This window comes from Arachis duranensis, chromosome 1 (genome assembly GCF_000817695.3).
Source record: "Arachis duranensis cultivar V14167 chromosome 1, aradu.V14167.gnm2.J7QH, whole genome shotgun sequence".
Lineage (NCBI taxonomy): Eukaryota > Viridiplantae > Streptophyta > Magnoliopsida > Fabales > Fabaceae > Arachis > Arachis duranensis.
In genome coordinates, this window is record NC_029772.3 from 7025889 (window position 1) to 7040275 (window position 14387).

At 27.8% G+C, this 14387-nt stretch overlaps 1 pseudogene; it reads left to right on the plus strand.

Moving 5' to 3' along the window:
- The first annotated feature begins 1112 nt into the window (after window positions 1-1112).
- LOC107474735 (DEAD-box ATP-dependent RNA helicase 36-like) lies at window positions 1113-5955 on the plus strand (annotated as a pseudogene).
- The last annotated feature ends 8432 nt before the right edge of the window (window positions 5956-14387 follow it).

Genomic DNA, 14387 nt, shown 5'->3' on the forward strand with positions numbered 1-14387 from the left:
AGTATTTCTTCATGCAATAGAAGTTAACTGAATAGAGTAACAATCAAGTCCAAAGACCTAGTTACACTATCTATCGAACTGAATGAAAATAAGAACAAATTTGATTCAAAGCCCTAGTTATACTATAAAAATGCAATCAGAATAATCCCTAAACCCTGAACACACTAAATATCAAGTGAATGAGAATCACCAAGCCCACCGAATTGAACACAATTCATGTGGTGAATAAATCGTTATAAACTTTCAATTATCAAGAATAGTGTTTCGTAAACTTTCAATCATCAAGAATAGTATTTCTCCATGCAAAAGAAGAACTGAATAGAGTAACAATCAAGTTCAAAGCCCTAGTTACACTATCTACTGAACTGAATGAAAATAAGAAAAAATTTATTCAAAACCCTAGTTATACTGTAAAAATGCAATCAGAATACGTCGATCTACTGAACGAAGAAAATCAATCCAGTAAAGCTTAAATGCAACTAGGAGAAACGCTATATTGCAAGATTTCAAATGAACAGTAATTTTTTTCATACATTTGTTAGTCTCTGTTGTTGTTTTTGTTCGTTTTTGCTTGTTTGTGGTGAAATCTTGTTGCAATTCTTCTCCAGTAGTGGTTTTAGCAGAGAACGTGACTGAAGTTTGAGTGATTTTGAGAGAGATTCGAAGAGAATGAGCGGTTTCGTGTTGAGGAAGAAGTAACGTTTTTTTTATAATAAGCGTGAAGTAACGAAAGGTTTTCGAGCGCATGTTTTCACTCGTTATTAATGCACGTGACTCTATTTGAGTTTGGGCCAACTTAAATACATGAATACATAGATGTGTAGCATGACTGAATCAAATTTATATATTTTTTATATGTATTACACCGTGAAAATTTCATTTCAATTGTTAGTATCTATTAGTTATTACTTCACTACAAGAAAAACACCCATTCAGCCACACTTTTTTTAACCTACATTTGAAAAGTGTAGTCTATTCATAGAATAGGTTACGCTTTTCTCCGTGTTTCCCTTTTATAAGAGAATAGGAAACACAATTATGGCATCATTTAAAAAATGTAGTCTTAGATACAATAAAAGTCACTTCTAAAGCGTAGCCTTATGTTAATATCTATGGGTACACTTTTCATAACAAAGGGAACGCTTTTGAAGAGTAACATATTTGTTATGATTTGGGTGCACTTTAAAAGCGTTGCCTAATGTAAAAACGCCGAATAAAAAAACCTCTGCCGCTTCTCTAATCTCCCCGTCGTTGTGCTCTCCGTCGTCGTGCACCACTGTCACCGTCTCACTTGTCTGCTCGTCTCCCTTAGTTGCGCTTCTGCCGCCGTCCGTCCATCTTCGCAGCTCTCCCTTGAAAGGATGTGAAAACCCTAGCCTCCATCGCGCCGCCATCAATCTCACCGTCGCCGCTCGTCGCGCTCAAGATCGGCACCAGGTTCATCGTGGTCGTTCGCAATCCTCATGGTTCGTCGTTCTCGAGGGCCCTCGATCCCCTCGTTCGCCAATGTTTGCTCTCTTGTCCTGTTTGAAGCGTCCCCGGCGTGTTCAGTCTTGCTGCATCCCGCGAGTGCTGGAGGGCCGCCACGTGCTCGGCATCGATGGAACTGGCAGCAGCAAGACCGTCGCTCTCGGCCTCCCGATCCTCCAGCCTGTCGGAGCACCCGTTTAGTGTGTTCGCGTTGGTGGTGACGCCCACTAGGGAACTGGCGTTCCAACTACCAGAGCAGTTCTGCGCCCTCGGTTCCTGCCTCCACCTCCGCATTGCAGTGGTTGTCAGCGGCATGGACATGCTTCGGCAAACCAAGGAGCTTGCTACTAGGCCCCACGTCGTTATTGCCATGCCGGGGAGGATCAAGGCCTTGCTCGAGAATCCTGATATTCCTCTAGTTTTTGCTAGAACTAAGGTAATAACTAGGTTCAACTCTTTCGTGTTTGTATAGTCTAAAAATATGTGATTGTTCACAATGTCTAACGATAATTTCTCAAACTATGAGTACTGTTTGTGAGGAGTGACTTGCTTAAAAAAATGTTTAATTTGAAGAATTCAATTGCAATTTTTAAATTATAGGAGGGTTTAAAAGTAAGGGAATTTCTAGGAAGCAACTTTCAGTGGATTTATTTTAATCTATGTATTAATGATCGTGATGTTTTTTTGTTTTGTTAATGGATAATGAGGTTTTGGTGTTGATGTTGTTGTGGTTCTGATTTACTGTTAATGATGCTGTGATTTTCAATGGAGGTATGGAGGGCTTGTAGTGTAGAACTGTGTCCCAGAAGCTTGGAAGGTAGGACATAGGTTATATATGTGTATATATATATGGAACCACATTGTGTATATCTAAATGTTATGCATTTCTTTACCTTCATATTTATATGCAGTTCCGTGTCCTGGATGAAGCAGATCGAGTTCTTGATGTCAGTTTTCAGGAGGAATTGAAATTTATCTTTAAGTGCTTACCAGAAAATCCGCAAAATCTGTTCTTGTCTGCAACAACCACAAGTAATCTGCAAAGTTGTCTGAGCGTTACCAGGATAGACTGTATGTCTATGAGGCATATGAAGGCCTGAAAACTGTAGAAACACTTAAGCAACAGACTATGTTTATCCCTAAAAAGGTCAAGGAGGTAAATTTGATGCATATTTTATCAAAAATGGAAGATATGGACATCCGATCTGCCATTGTATTTATCTCTACATGCAGGTATCTCTCTTAATAACATTAGTGAACTTTCTCTCTTATGATGGATTTTGGTTTTAAATTTGATCCATTGATTGTGACTGTCATAATTTGGGTTTTCGGAAGAAGGGTTTCTGTGGAGGTTCTTTAGTGTTCAAATTTCTCAACTTTAGCATAAAGTTTTTCTCTTTTTCGTGTTTCTTTTTCCCTGTGAGATGGAGAGGGAGGAGCTGAATTTGAGCAAAGAGAGTAATAACAACGGTGTTGGAGGTAACAACAGTAAGAGTGGCGTTGATGGCTTCATTGATAGAAGCAAAGTTAGGATTTTGTTGTGTGATAACGATTCCAATAGTTCCGAAGAGGTTTTTACTCTTCTAATTCGATGCTCTTATCAAGGTATGAATTATGTGTTTTTCTCCCTTTTCTATGTATGGAGTGAATTGTTTGTATCTGCTTTGTGATTACTAGAACTTGGTTTGCTCATGTTATTGTTCTTAGATTCTATTTTATTTGCTAGAGAGGTGTTTTTGTGGATCCTTACATGCTTACAAACTTGAGTTTTATGGGGTTTAGATGAGAGACAATTAACTCTGATTTTGTAGGTTGGCAACAACATGAGGGGACAATTTACAGTTGTTACTTTAGATGCAAACTTAGATTCTGATCTCATTGTTATTGATTTACTTCTATGGTTCTGAGTAACAATATCTATTCACTTCAAAAGTTGTCATGCTTTTGTTCTTATATTTGGGTTCCATTTGATGCCAAGAGGAGTTTTAGCTGCCATAAGATGCACATAATCAAACCTCTGAGGGAGTTGCTTGTTGCAACTGTTACAAACATGACATACAGTGTAGATTTTCCCTGGGTGATTTTGGTTTTGACTTTTGAGGTCCAAATTTCTCTTTAAGACTCAGATCTCAAATGTATTGAAGTGTGCAAGACATATGATTAAGTTTTCACTAACTGAAAAGGATTGAAAAAATAAAATCATTGCATATTAAGAGTGTTATCTTGTTAATTAATGTAGTCTAATTACTGTTAATTTAATTCGTTGTCTTTGATTTTCATGAATAGCAAGTCGTGCAATTTAGTTGAAGAATCATTCTTTACTACATGAAAAAGTGATAAGGGTCATGTGGTCTCGTCGCGATCCTGATGTGAGAAAAAGTGGCAGAGGGAATGTTTTTGTTAAGGTATATATCTATTTGTTTGCAGCTTTGATACACCATACTTAATCATATGCCAGGATCCATATCATTTCTAAAGTGAATTCTTTTGTTTTTCTTGTACTGCGACAGAACTTAGCTGAATCCATAGATAATGCGGGATTACATGATTTATTTCAAAAGTTTGGAAATATCTTGTCCAGCTTTGGAAATTGCTTTGGTACTTCAAATTGGTTTAGAGGGAGTGATGATAGTGATACTGCTGAGAAGCCACGGGAAGGAGGTAATAGAATTGAGGTTGTGACTAATTGAATGATGTTGTGTTTGATTTATTGAATGATGATGATGCTGAAAATTCTGTTTGTTAGAGTGCAGAATTTGTTGAAAGGCTAAAAGCCAATTTTCATGATTGAATTAATTGATGATACATGCTAATGATTATTTGAGATGATGCTGGTCTATTTGGTATATATGATGCAGTAAATTGACGATAATACATGTGAATTGTTTGAGTGATTTGTGGCTGGATTGCTATGTTGAGTAATGCAGAAATTGTTGATTTCATATGAGTATGCTTAAATGTGAAAAGTGACAAAAAATGGTGACTTATTAATCCTGAGCACTTGGGGCTAATTTAATCTTTCTAACAAGTTACAATAGGTAAAAGAAAGTTAGAATGCAAGGTTAGAGTGAGTGACAAGCTAGGAATCAATTTTTGACCTCTCAAAACCCAAGGTTACATGTTGCAGAATTATGCAGTTTCAGGCAGCAATTTGTGAACAAAACTGGGAGCAATCTAGCTACTCAAAATGAGTGAAATTATTTTTATATAAAACCTTAAGATGTCTAGATTTTTCTCCTAAAATTTCAGAATTTTCCGATGTGTGATTTGGGAGATATGATTTTTAGAAAATGGTCATTTTCTGCAGAAACAATGCTGTACGAATTCTGGATCAGCAACTTCAAAACTACATATCTCAATACGCTGAAACTCTTTGGAGGTGAAACCAAAGAGGAATAAAATATTAGGATGTCTAGTATTTTATTTTTATGTCCAAATTTCAAGACAATTCGAGTTTTATAAAGAAAGTTGTGCCTTCTGGAAGCAGGGCTGTTCACTGTTGTGACGGCACCTTTTCCTTAAAATAAAACCATATTTCAAGAGGCAAAACTTTTTCTAGAGAAGTGAAAATGCTCTGGGACTTGAACTGAGTGAAAGATGGGTAAGTCTGGTTCAACCACACCAAACTTTAGGAGAATTCAACCAAAGATGGATTTTATATGATTTTTCTAAGTTGGTTACTGCTTGCTGTTTTTCTGAAGTGTACTAAATCAGTAACCGATTTTTAAAAAATCATATAAAATTAAATTCTTAGAACGCAGTTGCAAAACCAAAACAAAGTACACTTTAGAATTCCTATTTAAAATAAATAATAATATATTAGGATTTCTTTTGCCCCTTTTTTTATATGTGTAATATATTAGGTATATGTATAATATGTTATACCTCTTATATTTGCATATGGTTAAGTTAATTGCTATGGCTAAAAATCATATGTTATTAGCTTTATTGACACTTTAACACTTGAAGTTGTATTGTTATGGCTGAAAATTGTTTGTGCAATTCTGGTTGTTGTAATTCTAGTTTTGTGCTAACTGAAGTAGCACCAAGAATTGTGCTAACTTTATTTAAGTTGACATAGTTTTGATAATTTATACAACTATTTTCAGTTTGGTTTCTAATTATTTTCAGTTTGATTTTTTTAATTTTTATAGTTGCAAATGTCATTATAAATATTTTTCTAATTACTTTGCTATGTAATTATGCAGAATAATATTGAGGATGATAATGAAGATTAAACTGTTTATCATTGTGGTTTATGGGTTAAGATGGAGTAATGTTGAGAATGGATACATGTATGGTAGACTAATTACTTTTATTAGAAGATACTTATATAGAATATAATATTTTAGTTTTCCGTAGAGTATTAGTAGTAAATTCTAAGTAGTCTCATGCCTATTTTGATATGGCTATGTTTAATTTAGTGTGAGATGTATGAATATTAGTACTTTTGGATCATTATAAATATATTTTATTTACAGATAATTTTTATTATTTAAAGAAATTATTTAGTATAATTATGTATTTATTTTTATTTTATAATATTTAACTCATTTAATTAAAAATACAGAATTATATATGTAATCATATTACTAAATATTTTGCACAAAAAATTATTAGAATATATATAGAAAATAAAAAAAATAACGAGAAACCTAAGGCTACACTTATATAGAGTAGCTATGGTTATACAGAAAATTAAAAAAAAAATGAGAGATCTAAGGCTACATTTATATAGAGTAGCTATAGTAATGTGGCTATGCTTTACAAGTGATGCAGTATCACTGAAAAGCGTAGCCTATTCCGGTAAAAATAGAAGCTGAAAAGCGTAGCCTTTAGTCTTGGACAGCATTACTTAAAAAACGCATCCTATTCCCAAATGCTAAAAGTATAGCTCTTGGTGCAGAAAAGCGTAGCCTTTGAGAATAGGCAACGGCCGAATAGGAATCACCTCAAAACGTAGCCGTAGCCCAAAAAACGTAGCCGTAGTCTAAGACATCATTTTTTTCATTTTTGACTACACTTTTCAAATGTATCTGAATGGGTGTTTTGAATGGGTGTTTTTCTTGTAAACAATTATTATTCAGTGCATAAACCATCATTTCTTCCGTTAAAATTATTTTTTATTATTCATATTTTCAATAATAAAAATAAATAAAAAATATTTCAAATTATAATTTATATCTTTATAGTATCACTCAAAAAAAATAAATAACATAATATTTTTTGCCTATTCCTTTTTTAATAAATTTTTTTTCTGTTTGTTTAAAAAATTTACATATAATTATCCAAATTATAGCTATACTTTTTTATTTTTTACACTAAATAATATTCCAAATACGCTATATATTCACGTCATTATAGTTTTCATTTATCTTGTTCATGCATCGCACGATTATTTTGCTAGTTAGTATCAATATTTACTCCACTCCATATCAAATAACTCGACTTTTAATTTTTTTTCACAAATAAAAATTTAATAAAAAGAATCGGATAACATTTTTTTTACTATTTATGTCCCCTTTGTTGTGAAATTATCTATTTTAAATTCTAAAATTTTCGTTCTAAAAGTTTTGATATTAGTTATTATAAAATTAATATTTTAATAAAGTTAAACAATTTAATAAAAGAACGACAATAGTTTTTATATGTAGTTGAACTTAATATTTATGCATGGTATTAAAAATAGATTTGGTGAAATTTAGAATCCGCGGACCAAAATAAATCCGATTTTACTCAATCTATAAAAACTTTTATTTGCAAGTTTGATTTTCAATTTGATCAATGCTGAAATAGCAATTTTAATTGAATTATATTTGATTTAAACTAATATAATAACACCGTAAGCGTTAAATATATATTAAAGAAAATAATTATGGCAGAACTGTGACTAATAAAACTAAAACTTTTATTTTATTATTATCAACAACAAAACTACATGCATCAACCAATTATACTTTGATATGATTTGAAGATGGTGGATCTCCTACATTTTATTATTTTTTATTAATATTCATTTAATTAAAGTATAAATTTGAAGGTGGTGGACCTCCTCCATGATTAAATATGTGGTGGACCTCCATGGCCAGGTGGAAGTTTATGTACCTCTCCTCCGTCGGATGGATCTGATCCTTCAATTGAAAAATCATGAGTTTGTTTCTGAACATTTTTTGTAGGTGGTGGACCTTTATGTCCAGGTGCGTCATGTCCCTCTCCTCTAGGGGATGGACCTGCTTCTTCGAGAAAAAATTTATTGCTAAACTTGTGTTCTAACAAGTTTTGTCTACTACCTAAAACCATGAATCCATTGCTCAACACCATGATAAGAGCTAATAAGCTCATGATGCTTGTTGTCATCGTTTTCATCTTCATTTTAAAGTAATTAGGATGATATAAAACTAACGAAGCTAATTTAAGATGAGATAATTGTATGTTATAGAAATGAAAAGATAGAAGAAATGATATATACATGATGAATGTAACAATTCTCTTTTATAGCATAATAGTAGATATTAAATTACTCTAGGATTAACATTTAATTTCTCTCCCTCATCCATTAATATCCATTTCTTTTTTTCTGTTGACCTTCAATTAATGTTAATTTTTATTAATATTTATTTTTAATTTAATTATTTTATTAGTTTTTATAATTTTATTAAATTTACAATTAAATTTTTATATTTTTTTAGTTAAATCATTAAATTAATTTTAGTTTTGTAATTAGATCTTTTTCGTGTCAAAAATCTTAAAATTTTAATGAAATAAATTCTTAATTGTAAATACCTTTAATTTATGAAAAATATTCCACTAACTCTATTTTTTTTATATTGGCAAGGACTTAATTATAAAATTAAAAGCAGTATTAAAAAAATATATATAAAAACCTAATTAAAAATTTAGTGATACTATAAAGACCAATAGAATAATTAAACATTTATTCTTCTTCCTTTATACACGTATAGAATTTAGAATAATTAACTGAATCAATTTTTGAGGTTTTTAAAATCAGATATTTTAATCTTTTAGATTTTAAAATATACAAAATATTTTTTGATGTTTATCTTTGTCAAACAATACAGTTCCTTCCAATTTGATTTAAAGAGTGAATTACAAAACAGTATCTGAAAATAAAAAAAATCTCAAAATAGTCCTTACGAAAATTTAAAAATTCCAAAACCTACATTTCGATTAAAAGAATTAAACTGGAGGAGGTTATATTGTCTAATAGAGATAAATATTAAAAATTATTTTGTATATTTAAAAATTTGAAAGACTAAATTGTCTAATATAAAAAATTTCAATAATGTATATAACAAATACACTTAAAAAACTTTTTAATAATTTATTTTATTAGATAATCTTAACATGTATTTTTATGTTAGCTAAATTCATTTACATACTTTGGTGTTTGCTCAATCAGTGGTACGGTGGACCTAAAAAAAACTTTAATATTGAGGATAAAAGTATATTAGAATTTTTTTTTTTTCGAACATTGATATATTTATATCTTAAAACTAAAATTATATCCAAGTGTTAGGGAGGGAAAAATTACTAGATCTACGGATGAAAAGTATATTAATTTAAAATAATAAAAGTTGAAGTTACTATATTTTTTTCTTTATCTTTAAGACTTTAACCTAATTAATATTATTTTTATATGTTTTTTAATTACTTTTAGTACACTGTCAATAATTTATCAAATTTTTATACATCTATTCAATTATTAATTATTGTTGCATAAAATAACTTTTTACACCCACCACATAAATAGTATTTAAAAAATGGATATAATTAAATAATTATATAAAAAAAATTTGCATTGTCAATATAATTAAATTAAATTCTTTGCTCCTAAATAAAAGATTTAACTAATATGTGTCCAAAGACACATATTAAGGTTATACATTAAATTATTTTTTGTAAAAATTATATAAAATATAAATTTTTAATATATTTACTAGACATTTACTAAAATAAAATTGAAAATTTTCTATTAATCACAATTTTAATATGTGCCCTGCAAGCAAAACCCCCCAAATATTATTATATTATTTATTACAATTATCCAAGTATCCATTACCTCCTACTATTCTAATGGAAACTCCACTTGTTACCATATAATGGCATATCTCTTTTTAACTAAAATAGTTCCTCAAGTAAAACCATTATTTAAGAGTTAAAGTAAAAAGAAATCATATATCATTTTAAAATAAAAATATTAATTAAGTAATAGATAATATTCTCTATCTCTAATCTCAGCCAATTTTTAAAAGAAGAAAGCAATTTAATAGGTTTAATTACTCTATATTAATCTCTATAATTTTATCAAATTTTTAATTAGGTCTTTATATTATTTTTTTAATTAGATTCCTATACTATTTTTACATTTTAATTTTGAAATTAGATTGTTTTCATGTTAAAACGTCAAAATTAATAGAATATTTCTCTTAAAATATATGAAGTCAAATATTTAATTAGATTTTTAATTATGAATACTTTTAATTTACAAAAAAAATATTCAGTTAACTCTAATATTTGTTTACACTATGAATGACCTAATTATAAAATTAAAAATAGTGTAAAGATACAATTAAAAAAAAATATAGAGACATAATTACAAATTTAGTAAAAATAAAACTATAAAAATCAAAGAATAACTAAACCAATTTAATAACATAATTATTATTACATGTTAAATTTGATAAAATAAAAGTTATTCTTTTTGACATAAATTTTAAGATAATTATTATAATTTAAGTTTAATTATTTTATTAATCTTAATAATTTTACCAAATTTTTAATTATATCTTATATTTTTTTAATTAAGTTCCTATAATTATTTATCCCGAATACTGATAAATCACCAAATTATGTTTTTTATTATTTTTATATCTTAGTACCCGAAATGTAAACACATGTTTAAATTAGTAAATATTTTATAAATAATATATTTTGAATTTTTGATAAATATTAAATGTATTTATTTTAAATATTAAAAAAGTCCTCTTTTCACTCATCTCTCTCCTCATTTTCTTTCTCTCTCTTCTGTCATTCTCTCCAAGAACGATCCACGTTAGTTTCTGTGGGGACAGCTGTCTCCATTAAGTTTATAGAAAAACAATAGTAAGTATATATGTATGTCCTTATTGTTATAATTTATTTGTCCCCTGTACTTTAAAAAAAATTGTGTAAGAAAAAATTGTTATTAAATATTAATACAATGATAAAAATTATTATATCATATATATTTAAAACAAATAATAACAAAAATAATAATAATTCAATTAGCTAATTATCTAAAGTCAAATATAGCTTTTTAAATATAAATGAGATTATTAGTATTTAGTAGTTTTTTTATATATAATATATATATTAGTTACTTATTTATTTTTTATTATTTTATTTTATTTAATTTTGGCCTTACTCTTACATATAATAATTATTTTTGTCGAAAATTTTTTACCATAAATATTAAAAAATGTCAATTTTGCTATTAAATGCTAACAAATTATTTGAATATTTGCATAATATAAAAAGAGATATTATCTTATCTATACTTATATATAAAGAGAATTGCAGTTGTTTGATTTACATTTTTATTTTTCTCCCAATTTTTTTTGTCTCTCACACAATTTTTGTAAAAATGTAAAATTAGTTCATTCGAATTATATTCCTGATAGATTCTTTAATTATTGAACTATAATATCTTTTGTATTACATAAAAACTAATCAATAAAAATATAATTTGACAAATATGAAATAGCATTGGTATTAATAATAAACATATCACGCAATAATGTGCCAAAATATTGAAATGAGAAAAAATACTACTAGAAAATTAGTTATTATAGACAGATATTTTTGACGGATTTTATCCCACGGAAATACATACGAAATTTCAGAGGAATTTTTTGTCAAAAAACAAAAAAAATGAATTAGCATAAATTACAGACGGAAAAGAGAATCCGTCGATAATTCTATCGGAAAAATTAATTTTTTTCGTGAAAAATGATTACAGACAGAAAATTCGTCTATAATTAAATGGACAAAAACGCTACATTTTTTTAAATTATTACAGACAGAGTAATTTAAAATTTTCTGTCGAAAATAATAAACTAAACTTACTATTGCGCGAACTCTATTCATACCACACAAATCAAAGGAAATAAACACTAAACTTCTAATGTGTGTGTAATTAAACTTCTAAATATGTGTCTGAAATAACAAATCCTAATTTTGATCCCAAATATCCAGATCGATCGAATTCCATGGCAAACTGTCTGGGACAGTTACCCCATTAAGTTTATAAAAAAAATTAAGAAAAAATTGTTATTAAATATTAATACAATGATAAAAATTATTATATCATATATATTTAAAACAAATAATAACAAAAATAATAATAATTCAATTAGCTAATTATCTAAAGTCAAATATAGCTTTTTAAATATAAATGAGATTATTAGTATTTAGTAGTTTTTTTATATATAATATATATATTAGTTACTTATTTATTTTTTATTATTTTATTTTATTTAATTTTGGCCTTACTCTTATATATAATAATTATTTTTGTCGAAAATTTTTTACCATAAATATTTAAAAATATCAATTTTACAATTAAATGCTAACAAATTATTTAAATATTTGCATAATATAAAAAGAGATATTATCTTATTTATACTTATATATAAAGAGAATTGTATGGTTTGATTTAAATTTTTATTTTTCTTCCAATTTTTTTGTCTCTCACATAATTTTCGTAAAAATTTAAAATTAGTTAATTTAAATTATATTTCTGATAGATTCTTTAATTATTGACACTATAATATTTTTTGTATTACATAAAAAATAATCAATAAAAATATACCTTCACAAATATAAAATAGCATTTGTATTAATAATAAACATATCACGTAATAATGTGTCAAAATATTAAAATGAGAAAAATATTATATAAATTAATATATTTTTTAATATGTTAATTATATTTATTAAAAACATGACTAATTAACATACTCCAAGATTTAAATATCATATATTACTTTTTTTATTATTTTTATATATTATTTTTGCCCCCACTATTATAATTTTCTGGAGTCGTCACTAACCCCAAGAGATTCAAATATAAACTGGGAGCAAGCGGGACAAAGCCTCCATTCTTGCATCTACCCCAGAAAATCAAACCATAACCCAAAACAAGTGGAACAACGCCATTGCATCTACCCAAGCAGGTATATCTCAATCTGAATCAATTTAGTTATCACTTTAATTTTTTTAGTAACTCATCAGTAGCATATGTAGCTAGTTTGTACATAATAAACTCTCTTGAGACATGTAAGTAGCTTCTTCATTCCCAAGAAAGTAGCTAAATTGTCTGGTATCCTTCAAAGGAAAAGTAGTATTGAGTTGTTGAATAAGAGTATCAATATCTTTTGGATTACTAGCTGTGACAATAATTTCATCAACATACACTAATAAATAAATACATATTTAATGACCATCAAATTAAAGTCTAGATATCATATCACAGAATTATTTTTCCCAAATATTTAACTTAACAGTAAAAAATACATAAATGATTCTATCTTTATACTTTTTCTCAAGTAAAATTTTTTTGTGAATTTATTTTACATATATTTTTTATTTATTTATACTATTTTTTTTTAGGAGATATCATGGATCGAACGACTTTTTTTGTCATAGAAACTTCGGTACCATAAAAGAATCTTAAAAATCCTAATGAATATTGATGAACCACGAACCTAAGAACAAAGTTGTAACAGAAGAGCTGAGTCTAAGAAATGAAAACAGAAAACATTGGTTGAGTAATAGGTAAATTGTTATTGAATTCAAAGAGTAATACAACTAATACAAAGCACTGCACTATGAGCTACTATATAGTATGACAACTAACCACTGTCTAACAATTCAACTACTAATAGAATTCTAGTCACAGTTGAGTCTAATTAATCACTATACTTTGGGTAGTTAAATTACACCCTTGATAATATATATACACACACGTGAGTTTAATTTTGATATAACAATACTGATTTTAATTTAATTATAATAAAGTGTGAGAAGTACTAGTTCCATAGAAAAAAAAATTAGTTCATGGAGTGAAGTATATTTCACTCTTTTAAATTATGTAGAGACTTTATTTTTGATAGATGACGTGAAATTTGTATGTAAATATATTTTTTGTTACGTCCAAAAATAATAGCCTGAAATGTGAATATTTGCAGGTAGGTGGCTCAATATTATTATTAAATCAGATAGATTCTGATACTATATTAAAATTGTGATTGAGTATACCTAAGTCAATTTCAAAAACTAACTCATTTAATAAAAAATATCTCATACTTATAAATTATATACATACAGATTTTATCTTATTAGATATAAAAAACTTGTAATAGTATATATCTCATTTTCTTTAAAATTAATTTATAAGAGAAAATATAACATACGGTCAATTAGAAAACTCTGACTTTGACTATCTATATATATTATACAGGTATAACTATTATAAATTAGTTAAAAAGGAGATAATCACTCATGGGAATCCAAAAATATATATTGTCCCCAAAACACCCCTAATTAAAAAAAAGTTTTTTATTTTTTCTATTTTTTATAATTTTTAATTCCTAATATGTTATTCAATTACATAATAAAAATAAGAAAATGTGTGTGTAATTTTAAACACATACTAAAACTAAGAAATGTCCACTATTAGTAACTACATAATGATCCAAAATATAATTAGGATTGGCAATACCACTCGAATTCACGGGTATCCACCCCACTCTTATTCGCTTGGGGCGGATTTTTAGCAGGACGGATTTTTGGAAGGAGCGGAGCGGAATCAGGTTTAGGTAATACTCGTCCCTACTCGCCCGCTATATATAATAATA